Below are 11,785 nucleotides of genomic sequence, written 5' to 3'. Positions count from 1 at the left end.
CTCTGAGGACAATAAAATGGAGAAATAAACAAGATAAATACAAAGAATCAAACTACAGTTAATTTCCAAAACTGGAGCCTGCTCCTCAGAGTCCCAAAGCAAAAGAATTTTACTGATTTTCATCTTTTTAAAAATTCTACCAAATTACGGGGCGCCTGGGTGGCTCAGTGGGTTAAGCCTCTGCCTTTAGACCAGGTCATGATCTCTGGGATTGAGCCCCGCATCAGGCTTCCAGCTCAGCAGGCAGCCTGCTTCTCCCCTCTCTCTGCCTGCCTCTCTGCCTACTTGTGATCTCTCTCTCTATCAAATAAATAAATAAAACCTTTAGGAAAAAAAATTCTACCAAATTACATATTTTTCAAAGTCAAATTACGGTTGGCTGAGGTGTGGTTTTCCTGGCTTCACCACTTACTAGCTAAACAAATTTGCATACGATATTTAAGCTTTCTGTGTCATTATATTCTTTGCTCAAAGATAACAGTAATAATTAAAACCCATTGCATAGGGTTAAATGAAATAATTTATGTAGAGTTATTCATAGTCCCTGCCACTTAGTAAGTACTTAGCAAATTTTAGCTGTAATGATTACCTTTCTATCTTGTCAATACCAAGACAGATTTTAATTCCTAAAATCTTTCCATTTATACAGTCCTGAGATCCCCTCTCATAGCTCTTAGCTAAGAAACAGAAATAGACATTTCCCAAATTGACATGGAATTAACTCTAAACTTAACAAATGGCAGAAAATCTTACATGTTTCTTTGAAAAGAATAAATGGTGGGATTTTAAATTGTTAAGTGGATAATTAGGAATGTTAATTGGCTAGAAATACCACTTGAGGCCCTATTATAACAACCCTACCTATTGTGGCATAATAGGAAACTCTTAATTACCTGAAAACTGCCACCTTATCTGCCCCACCTCATTTGCGCAGATGGGCCTCTTACAGAAACAATTTACTATGTGATCACCACCTCTAGCCACCAATGATCAGTGATCAGATAGAGGCCACCTAGTTCATTTGGGCCTATGAAATTCTCCCTCCCAACAACGTGGAAGGAAATATATAAGTTGTTTTCTTTTCTTTTCTTTTTGGTGTCATTAAGTAACCCACCTTCTTCTTTTTCAAAAAAATTCAATTCAATTAATTAACATACAATGTATTATTGGTTTCAGAGGTACCGGTCTGTGATTCATCAGTCTTATATACTATCCAGTGCTTATTACATCACATGCCCTCCTTAATGTCCATCACCCAGTTACCGCACCCTCCGACCCACCTCCCCTCCAGCTATCCTTATCTTGTTTCCTACTGTCAAGAGTCTCCTATGGTTTAGTCTTCCTGTCTTGTTTCATCTCATTTTTTTTTTCCTGTTTCTGGTTAAGTTGGTCTGTGCTATTTTCTGTAATTTCCATTTAAAATGTTCTAATTAACTTCCATATATATTATATGTTTTATTTCAAGTTCAACCTGAACCTTAGACTATGTCAACAAATTGATGGATAATGATGGTTCTATAAAAATTACCTTAAAATATCAAAAAATATCAACATTTGCACTATAATACGATTATCTAAACACAAAGCAGTGAATGATTAACAACAATCATCTTTAGGATAGGAAAATAAAGATATCAAATTTCTTCAAAACCAGGTATATGATTTTCCCACTGGATCTTGTCTGACAGTTACAGGCATCATTGCCAGTTCACATCCGTGGAGAGAATAAGGCATTCATTTTTATTGGCGATCACACATATAGAGTCTGCATATATATTGTAGAACAAAGCTCATGAAAATAGGTGAGAACAAAGCAATCCGGTAGACATGCCTAGCAAAATGAGTATGACATTTATAAAAAACTAAGTTTAAAGTCTTGGGCAGAATAAATACATAATTCCAGGATTTCTAATGCTTTTCTCAGACCTGACCTTTTGTTAAGATAGAGAACTACTAACTATTATGATTGCTTAAAGGACTTACATTTCACTGAGTGTTGCTAAAATGTTAAATCTTACTACTGGCATACAAAAAAAGAGGAGGAAGTGAACTGTGGAAGGTGCTTCACTAGCTATAGTAGTTTTGATATTAATCTGATGGGGGGGAAAAAACATGGGAAGTGAAATCAACCCTATCATATACACAAAATGGAGAATTAGAAATAACAAAGTTAGGGGGCACCTGGGTGGCTCAGTGGGTTAAAGCCTCTGCCTTCAGCTCAGGTCATGATCCCAGGGTCTTGGGATCGAGCCCCGCATCGAGCTCTCTGCTCAGCGGGGAGCCTGCTTCCTCCTCTCTCTCTCTGCCTGCCTCTTTGCCTACTTGTGATCTCTATCTGTCAAATAAATAAATAAAATCTTAAAAAAAAAGAAATAACAAAGTTAATAGAACTAATTCAACTTACTTGATCTTACAAATTTGGTGTTCTTACATTGAAAGTACTTATATTTGTAAATTAATAAAAACAACTTTCATCATAGATCATTATCAGCTAAGTACATGTAGAACTTATACCCAAATCTTGTCCGTTTATTTCAACATCTTTTTTTTCTTCCACAGTTGGATGAAGTTATTGAAATTCATTTTCACTAACCCAAAGGGGGCAATATTAATATTAATTTTCATTCTGAATACCATATAAAAAGAGATTTTTCTCATTATTAAAAAAGAAAAAACTGCTTAGCATATCTAAATGAAGAATATACAGTTTATAACAAAGTACAATAGCAATCATAGAAAGCTACAAATGCTATTATTCTCTTAAGACTTCCGTCAAATCAGCCATAGAAAGTGAAATATGAAATCTAAGCAAAAGTGTTCAGACAGCCATGCATAGATGCATATTGTAAATACTTCTATTCAGCTTATTAGAGGCTTCCATGTTGTCTCTCTGTAATTTGCAGTTGTTTCATCAGCAGAGACTATGGTCTTTAAGCTACAGCGTGCATCGCTTTGAAGAGTTAAATGGAACGGAGAGCATGAAAAAGCTATGAAAGCAAGCTGACTAATTTGTGATAATCTCGAATTGAATAAAGGCCTGATTTCATCAAAAGCAGATGGAAGGATATTTCTGGTTTTTCAAATGTTAATGAATAAATACGATTTAATTTCATAAATTTTCAAAGTATTCTGAAGATAATTATTTCATAAAAATTTCCCATTTCCACTACATGCACACAGCTGCACTGAAGACCACGGGAGATGTGTGTGTGTGCGCAAATCTGGGTGGGCCGTAATAAGTCATTATCATAATTCACAGGTGACTTCTACATACTATGAAAGTTAATGCAGAAGAAGGCTTACTGACGAGTGCATTTCTCTGAAATCCATGTCCATGGATACTGAACAAGAGGAGAATGTATGCTGGTGAAACCTGGCCTGTTTTGTCAAAGGAATCTGTCCTCCCTGAAGCAACACCCCTAACTTTCCCTGTCCTAGAATTAACCAATTTCGAGTTATGCATTCTGAGTCATGACATTCCTCTCATGTAAACTGCTGTCTCCTAAATATAGAGACAACTGGTGAAAAGAGTATCAGAGGATCAAGAACATGTAAGAGCTTGTAAGAAGCAGCTGCAGAATCCACTTACTAATCATTCAGATGCTGCATTTCACCTCAGCTAATGAAAAAGAAAGGGTCCTTCTTTTTTTTTTTTTTTTTTTGTCTCTTTCTCATTTAGCTCCTATTTCTCTCCTTGGTCTTGCATTATTTTTATTCTACTGTGTGCATGTGAAAGCTTTCTTTCTGCATTCAGTTTATGTTGAATGACTAGCTACTCATACATTCATAGAGTAAACAGAGCTGGAACGGACACTGGAAAATCAATCAGGTGGGAGACTGAGCACCAAAGAAGCCAAATGACTTTTTCAGTGTCACATGACAAATTTGTGATGGAGGCCAGATAAAAATACACATTTGAAGTCTTTAGTTTACATTTGTTCTTACAGAGGGAGATCCAGGGCTACGTGAATTAGAATACACTGAGGTGATATTGAAAATATGAATTCATAGGTTCCTTCTTATAACTAATGAACTGAAATCTCTGGGTGGGGGGAGTACAGCCTAAAATTTGTACTATTAAAAAGTTCCTGGGGCACCTGGGTGGCTCAGTGGGTTAAGCCTCTGCCTTCAGCTCAGGTCATGATCTTAGGGTCCTGGGATTCAGCACCGCATCAGGCTCTCTGCTCAGCAGGGAGCCTGCTTCCCCTCTCTCTCTGCTCGCCTCTCTGCCTACTTGTGATCTCTCTCTCTGTGTCAAATAAATAAATAAAATCTTAAAGAAAAAAAGTTCCCAGTGATTCTCATGAATGTTAACCTCTTTGAGTAATGACAATGTACCATAGTAACCCTCTTAGATTGCTTAGGATACTATTAAATTTTGGGGAGGGGAATCTTGGGATATCATACTTCTAGTTTTTGTCAGTGAAGTTTGGCATGAACAGATAAATAAAGTAATAAAAAATGAGACAGAGTAAATTCAAGGAACAGATATGTGAGTAACAAAGGAAAACAACAAATGTGGCTAGAAGATATAAAATGTGATGATGATAATGCCTTTGATGGGACATCACGCATTTCAGAAGAAAAATGAATTGCTTTCTTTATCAGAAGTATGGAGTTTAAAAAAAGAAGTATAAAATTTCAGTTAAGAGGATAGAGAATTTCACAGGTTGGAGAGCCGGTGTTGATGATATTTTGATAATGATAATGATTTTGATATTATCTATCATGAAATGAAGGAGCTAGGAAGAAGAGACTAGGACAGAACCAGAGAAATAGGTTACAACAATTGACCTTGATACATGTTGAATCTAATCAGAAGGATAGAGTTCGGTGTGATCATTTTGAGCTTCTCTTGACCATGGAGGACGTTGGTGATTGAAATGTATTATTGTCATGAGTCCTTCACAGATATACCATAACATCATAAGCTCTTGTTAGCCTCTGGCATGGGTGACTGCTGAGCTAAGAATTGTTAGTTGCATCTTTATTATTTTTGTCCCTTTGTGTCAAAGTTTTTATTTTTATTTTTTTATTGTGTATGTTAGCTTTTAATGCAGTGTTACAAGAGTCATTGTTTATGTACAACACCCAGTATGTCAAAGTTTTAATACAAAAGTTAGCTTCCAAGACTCAAGCTTCGATTTAAATATCCTCAGGTACTGAAGGTACAAGCCTCTATTCACCTCCCAGAGGAAGGGAACCTCTACAGTCTCTTTTGTGTTTGAGATAGCAACAGGACATCAACTGTGAGCTTCTTAAAATTACAGAATCTCAGTCCTCCCTAGATCTTACAGAGTCAAAAATTTGCATTTTTAACAACATTCTAAGGTGATTCATAGATATGTTAAAATTGGAGAACCTGTTAATCTGGGGTAGATGAAGATGGACCTTGAGTGCAATCTTGTCTTTTCCAGTTTATACTACTCAAGAGTCCCAGATTAATTTTTTTTTAATTTTAAAACACCTTTTATGTCATATCTTTATTTTTTTTAAAAAGAGAACTTCAATGGTGTTCTATTAATAAGTCTTCTATTTTTTAAGGCATTTGAAGTCCTCACAATCTAACTTTATCCAACTTATTTTATGTTTTCCTACCCATTTTCTCTTTACCAAAGCTTCAGTAAAATTATACAGATTGTTGTTACTCAGATATATTGATACTTCCTGGTTTCCTTTGCTGCTTCTGATGCTATCTAAGACATAAAGGTTCATGTTCCTTCTCTGCCCGTATTAATGTAACTTGCAATATCTAATTTATCAGCTGCATCCTCTATGACATCTTCTTTACTTACTATTGTCATGTGTATCTTTTAATAACCTCACATCTCCTTGTTCATACCTCTTTGATGATTTGTACCATATGCTTTTTTTTTTTAAAGATTTTATTTATTTATTTAACAGAGAGAGAGATCACAAGTAGGCAGGGCAGCAGGCAGAGAGAGAGGGAAGCAGGCTTCCCTCCGAGCAGAGAGCCTGATTTGGGGCTGGATCCCAGGACCCTGAGATCATGACCTGAGCCGAAGGCAGAAGCTTTAACCCACTGAGCCACCCAGGTGCCCCCCATGTGCTTTTTAATGCATATATTAATAACTTTATATTTAGATGAACCATGTCACCTCTCTGAACCTCTCTTTACTCATTTGGGAAAGAGAGATCCTCACATAACTATTTATTTTAGCAAGCTTACTGTGAAATAATATACAAAAATCTCCAAAAAATATGAAGCATTATTCAAGTGTAAAATGCTCACAGTTTCTAGTGTCTTCTCTGAAACATAAGACCCTTGAAGACAGGAATCATGGTTGTGTTCTTCCCTGTTCTCCATTTATTATGTACAGTAAAAGCACTCAATAAATTTCAAATGAATAAATGCATATTTCAGTGTAACTCCCTTTTGACTAAGTTTCCATTTTGACTAAGTTTTATATGTGTGGAAAACTACATATAGATCTATTTAGTTTCTTTCCAAGGACCTATGTGTTCATGCATTTTCTTAGAAGCTTCAATTTTTATGTCTTTTTTTTTTATTTCCTTAAGCATTGTCTTTGCAAATACAATCCCAACCACCTAAATTAGTTAGCTTCAATGGTGTGTTTGTCATTCCTATTCCATTTCTACTAAGATTTTATCAATTTTGGAAGATGTATCTGGCTCCAGGATTCCCAGTTTTTCAGCTAGAAAAAGTGGTTAGAAATGCAGACTCTTGATTCTGACTGCATTAGGTCAGACTCTCAGTTATACCACACAGTAGATCTGTCATCCTGGAAAAGGAGTTTATTCTTTCTGTACCTCAGATTTCTTATCTTAAAAAGAGGGTTAAGAATAGAACTCAACATATGACATTGTTGAGAGCTTAAATGTTTTAATAGATAATATATTTATAATCTGCATAGAACTGTGATAGTCACAAATTAAGTCCAACTAATGTTAGCTTGATTATTCTGTGAAAAAGTTTTGTGATCTAGAAAGAACTGCACCAATTTTAGGAATTTTTATTATTGTTTAACCCAGAATAGATCTCTTTTATAGGTAAGTGAAGAAATTCCTCATGATTTATTTATGAGTTGAACTTTAAAGAAATTTAAATTCTTTTCAACTAACAAATATCATGTAAATTTTGTGTATTTTTATATTATACCAACAAATAGAGTTAATCATTCTAATTTCGGGAGAGAAAATATTTTCATGGGCCTGAAAGTCAATTTGTCAAATAATTATCAATTGGATGATGCTGTTGTCAATGTAGAGGTTTCTGATGGCTTCTACTGATGAAAGTGGAGAATTGATTATGATTTTGGTTGATTTGTGTATTCATAAGGGAGAGTAATGAAGAAAATACAAGATAAATCATTTTCTTCTCAAATTACATCAATATTTCCAAATAAATTTGTTTATTAGTATAAGATTATATTTAGTCTTTAAAATAAACTGGCACAGAAACATTAGAATCAGGTATATTTATCAAGAATTTGGATTTTTTTCAAAAACAAAACATACATAGCACAGTAGTTTTGTTATGCAGGCACTATTATCTTCCTATGTTAACCCATCGAGAGAAATAATTTGGATTATAATGAGAAAAAGAATATAAGGCAGAGGTGTGACCTCTAAGGTTCAGGCAAATTAAGGTCTATAACAAATGAAATTTTTATCAACCTACTTGTAATATTTACTTAAAAAAATTGTAGCAGAAAAAGGTAGCTTACTGTTTGAAATAATATCTCTGAATTCTGAGAGGTGAGTCCTGAGAAAGGTATAACTATTTTGAGACAATGAAATGAAATGTCTAAGAAAAAAAACATAGAGCCAGTGAGCAGTCCCCAAGCATAACTTCGTTCTGGGGCAACTGGACAAATGCAGAAGTTATTCTAGCTTTGCAACTACACATCCAGCATTTGAAAGCTTTGCTGCCTTAGCAAAGCCATAGTTTTGTTTCTTTTCTTTTTTTTTTTTTAAAGGTAATTTTATTTTATTTTTTTAAGATTTTATTTATTTATTTGATAGAGAGAAATCACAAGAGAGGCAGGCAGAGAGAGAGGAAGGGAAGCAGGCTCTCCACTGAGCAGAGAGCCCGATGTGGGACTCGATCCCAGGACCCTGAGATCATGACCCGAGCCGAAGGCAGCGGCTTAACCCACTGAGCCACCCAGGCGCCCCAGTTTTGTTTCATTTTTTGGTTGTCTTTTTTCTCCACATATTTTGCTCAAGGGCTGCTGTAAAAAATTAAAAAAAAAAAAAGAAAAAGAAAAACTAGGCGTCCAACTGCTATCTTCTGAGGAAGTTCATGGTATAATGTGAGAAAATCAAGAATAATTAAAGGAGGAAATAGTTTTGTACATCTCCCAGAACTCAAAGTTGATCTTTTTATAAATATGTCCCAGCAGACTTACCAGAAATATTACATTTGCAGCATTGCGTGATAGCATTCAACTTCCACTTCTTAGTGACAAAAATTTTGAAGTAATTATCTTGGCTTGAGTTCTTAGTAAAGTATAGAGGCTTTCTGTGAAGTCAGAGTGCTGGAATTGCTTTTGTTACCTCCCTTCTAATATCAAGAATGATATTAGAGTTCAAGGAACAAACTTCCACTTAAGATGGAATTAAATAAAAAGCATTCCCTGTAGTCAACTCAAAGCAACTACTAATAATTTTAGGACTCGTTTTCCTTAAAAGATGAAATAATTTTAGGTTAATATACAAAAGTTCTCCTGTAATGATTTCACTTGCAATGTCTCAACGGGGAAGCATCATCAGCTCCAAATGGTTTCCCAACAGAGAAATGTGCCAGAAAAACCGAAAAGTGACATATTATGCCAAAGCAGGAGGCAGTACACTTTAACAATAGGGAAGGGTAATGCATATCTGGGACCCCAACTATTTACTATTACAACCATTTTAGTTTGAGTTTCTTAGAAGGCAGAGTGCATATGAACACTGACAGGTACACTACAATAGCATACAATACCATGTTAATATACTATGTCATATAAATCCGAATATTTAAATTTTAATCCTTTTTATAAAATGCAATATGGGCTATATTTTATTTTTTTAATTTTTTTTAAAAGATTTTATTTATTTATTTGGCAGACAGAGATCACAAGCAGGCAGAGAGACTAGCAGAGAGAGAGGTAGAAGCAGGCTCCCCACCGAGCAGAGAGCCCAATGCGGGGCTGGATTCCAGGACCCCAGGATCATGACCCGAGCCGAAGGCAGAGGCTTTAACCCACTGAGCAATCCAGTCGCCCTGGGTATATTTTAAAATAGCTTTGACTTCCTGGGTACATATAGCTCTAATTCATAAATATCCTTATTTATTTTATATTTTTCTTGTAAGGATAATAGCCAAAGTTATTTACAATATTTATAACGGCTTTTGAATATTAAGATTGTTTTATGGATAGCAACTAAGGATTGCACTCAAGAGATTAGCATTTCAGAAGTATCTTCAGCTTTTGACTTTCAATATACAAAATCTTTTCAGTGGGCTCAAAGTGAAATGTTCCCTTTGCACTTATGTGGAAGCAACCATTAGCACACACTGCCAGATTGCATAGTTTTTTATTGTTCCGTTTGTGATTGAGAATTACTTATGCACACTACCTTTTTCCCTTCTTTGCTCTGTCTCTTCCTTGTCTCTTCCCTGACTCAACCTGAGCAAGTCATCTTAAATGTATGGACTATAAGATATCCTAGATTGTTCCAATGGAAGTTTATACGTTTCCCTGCATCTTGCCTGGAAATGTACCTGCGCCTGCTAAAATGACACATCCCATTCACCCAGCCACATTCCTTGCCTATGCAGACAGCTTCAATTTAGCCACTGCATGCCTGAGAAGAAAGACCAAGAGGACATAAGGGCAATGATCCTTTTGCGAGAGAGGGGAAATCAAGTCAGGATTGAGCAAGGACATTTCCAAGTTTTTAAAAGAAAGGGGAAAAAAGGCGGCTAAATAAATATAGGGACTTGAGGAAGAATAGAAAATCCAGGATGCTGAGTACTGTAAAGTTGAAAGTCTGAGAAAAGTGAGCTCAAAATGTTTGTTTATTCAGCAAAACCTGGAGGGCAGGAAGTGGGTTTTATCCCAGGACCTATTTGTTGATTGAATAATGGATGAAGAAATGAATGAATATATTATTTCAGTCTGGATGGAAGAAGAGAAAAGTATCATTCTTTTTTTTTAAAATATTTTATTTATTTATTTGACACACAGAGAGAGAGAGATCACAAGTAGAGCAGCAGGCAGAGAGAGAGGGGGAAGCAGGCTCCCCGCGGAGCAGAGAGCCCAATGCGGGGCTCGATCCCAGGACCCTGAGACCATGACCTGAGCCGAAGGCAGCGGCTTAACCCACTGAGCCACCCAGGCGCCCCGAAAAGTATCATTCTTAAATGCTAATTCAGATGAATACTATTGCTATTACTATGAATTATGGTAACAATGACACACTATCATCTTAACTTTATAAAAGAGGAAGCTAAGTGTGGCAGTACCTAAGTAGCTTACTCAAGTCTTAGTCTTGTTGGTGACAAAGCCCCAGACTCATTTAGACTGTCTCTATTTGAACCCATCACAGTTTGTCACATGGACATCATCTGCCACCATGTTTGAATGAGAGAAGCAACTGCCGCTATCCACGCCTCATACTACATTGTATTGCAATGGATGGGTTAAATAACTGGTGACACCCTTGGTAACTGGATTCTAGTTGGGCAGATGGGCAGATGTTGCCAACACAAAAAGATAAGAGGAGACCCTCCAGGACCATTCCCCACATTGTGAGGGATCAAAGAGCACATTAACAGAGTCCTGGGTTGGTCTTTCTTGTTCATGCCCCCTGCTGTTTGTCTGGGATGTTCATTGTTACACTGTTAGGTGAAGAGACATGAATTCGGGGTGGAGGGGGACTAAGATCTCTTTCAGTTTTATAAAATAACTAAGAGTTCAGGCTCTGGAGGCAAAACGCCTTGGTTCAAATCCTGGTTCTACTCCCATTTGCCATATGACCTTCAACAACTTAGTTAAGCTTTCAAACCTACAGTTCATCTTCTATAAAATGGGAGCAATAATGCCTACCTCATGGGGACTGCTGTGAGACTTAAATAAAATAATTTAAGTCAAAGAAAAAAATGAAAAGCACTAGCTGTGATAGTTATTACAATTGGATAATGTTCTTTAACTTACATAAGTTTTGCCCTGAATTTGTCCATTTGAGCGAGGTTTGAGATCTCCATAACCTGTTGTAATGACAGTCACATGAGGTCAATAAAATCTCTTAAGATTCTGCAACAAATCATATTGGTCTATTTCCTTTGGGTTAGCCTTAACCCCAGAGGCTGCAGGGTGGTGGAAAATTTCTGTTATCTGTTTTAACTAGTCGTACCTTTACATTCCATTCCATTTGCACTTTGGTTGCTCTGCCATATAAAAACCAAACAAAACAAAATCTAAACACCAGAATCAATTGGCCATATCCACCACAATTCTCTTCATTTTTCCCTATGAACTCTCTTCCTAACATTTATTGACATCTAGGGATTCTATTTTGGGTTGTTTCTGTTTTAAGTTATATTAACATTCCATGTTTGATATTGTAGTGTTTCAAAGAGCTAGCTAAGCTTAAGTAAAACACTATAAGCACCCTTAACCAGATACTCTTACATAATCTTCCTGAAATTTAAGTGAGGGTAACCCAGAGTCAAAAGCTCCATGTCTGTCTATGTGTATGCTCCTCAAGTAATTAATAAAAAAATGAAATAAAACCAAAATATGGCATATAACAA

The sequence above is a fragment of the Meles meles genome, chromosome 9, assembly GCF_922984935.1.
Source record: "Meles meles chromosome 9, mMelMel3.1 paternal haplotype, whole genome shotgun sequence".
NCBI lineage: Eukaryota > Metazoa > Chordata > Mammalia > Carnivora > Mustelidae > Meles > Meles meles.
This window is presented reverse-complemented; position numbering follows the sequence as displayed.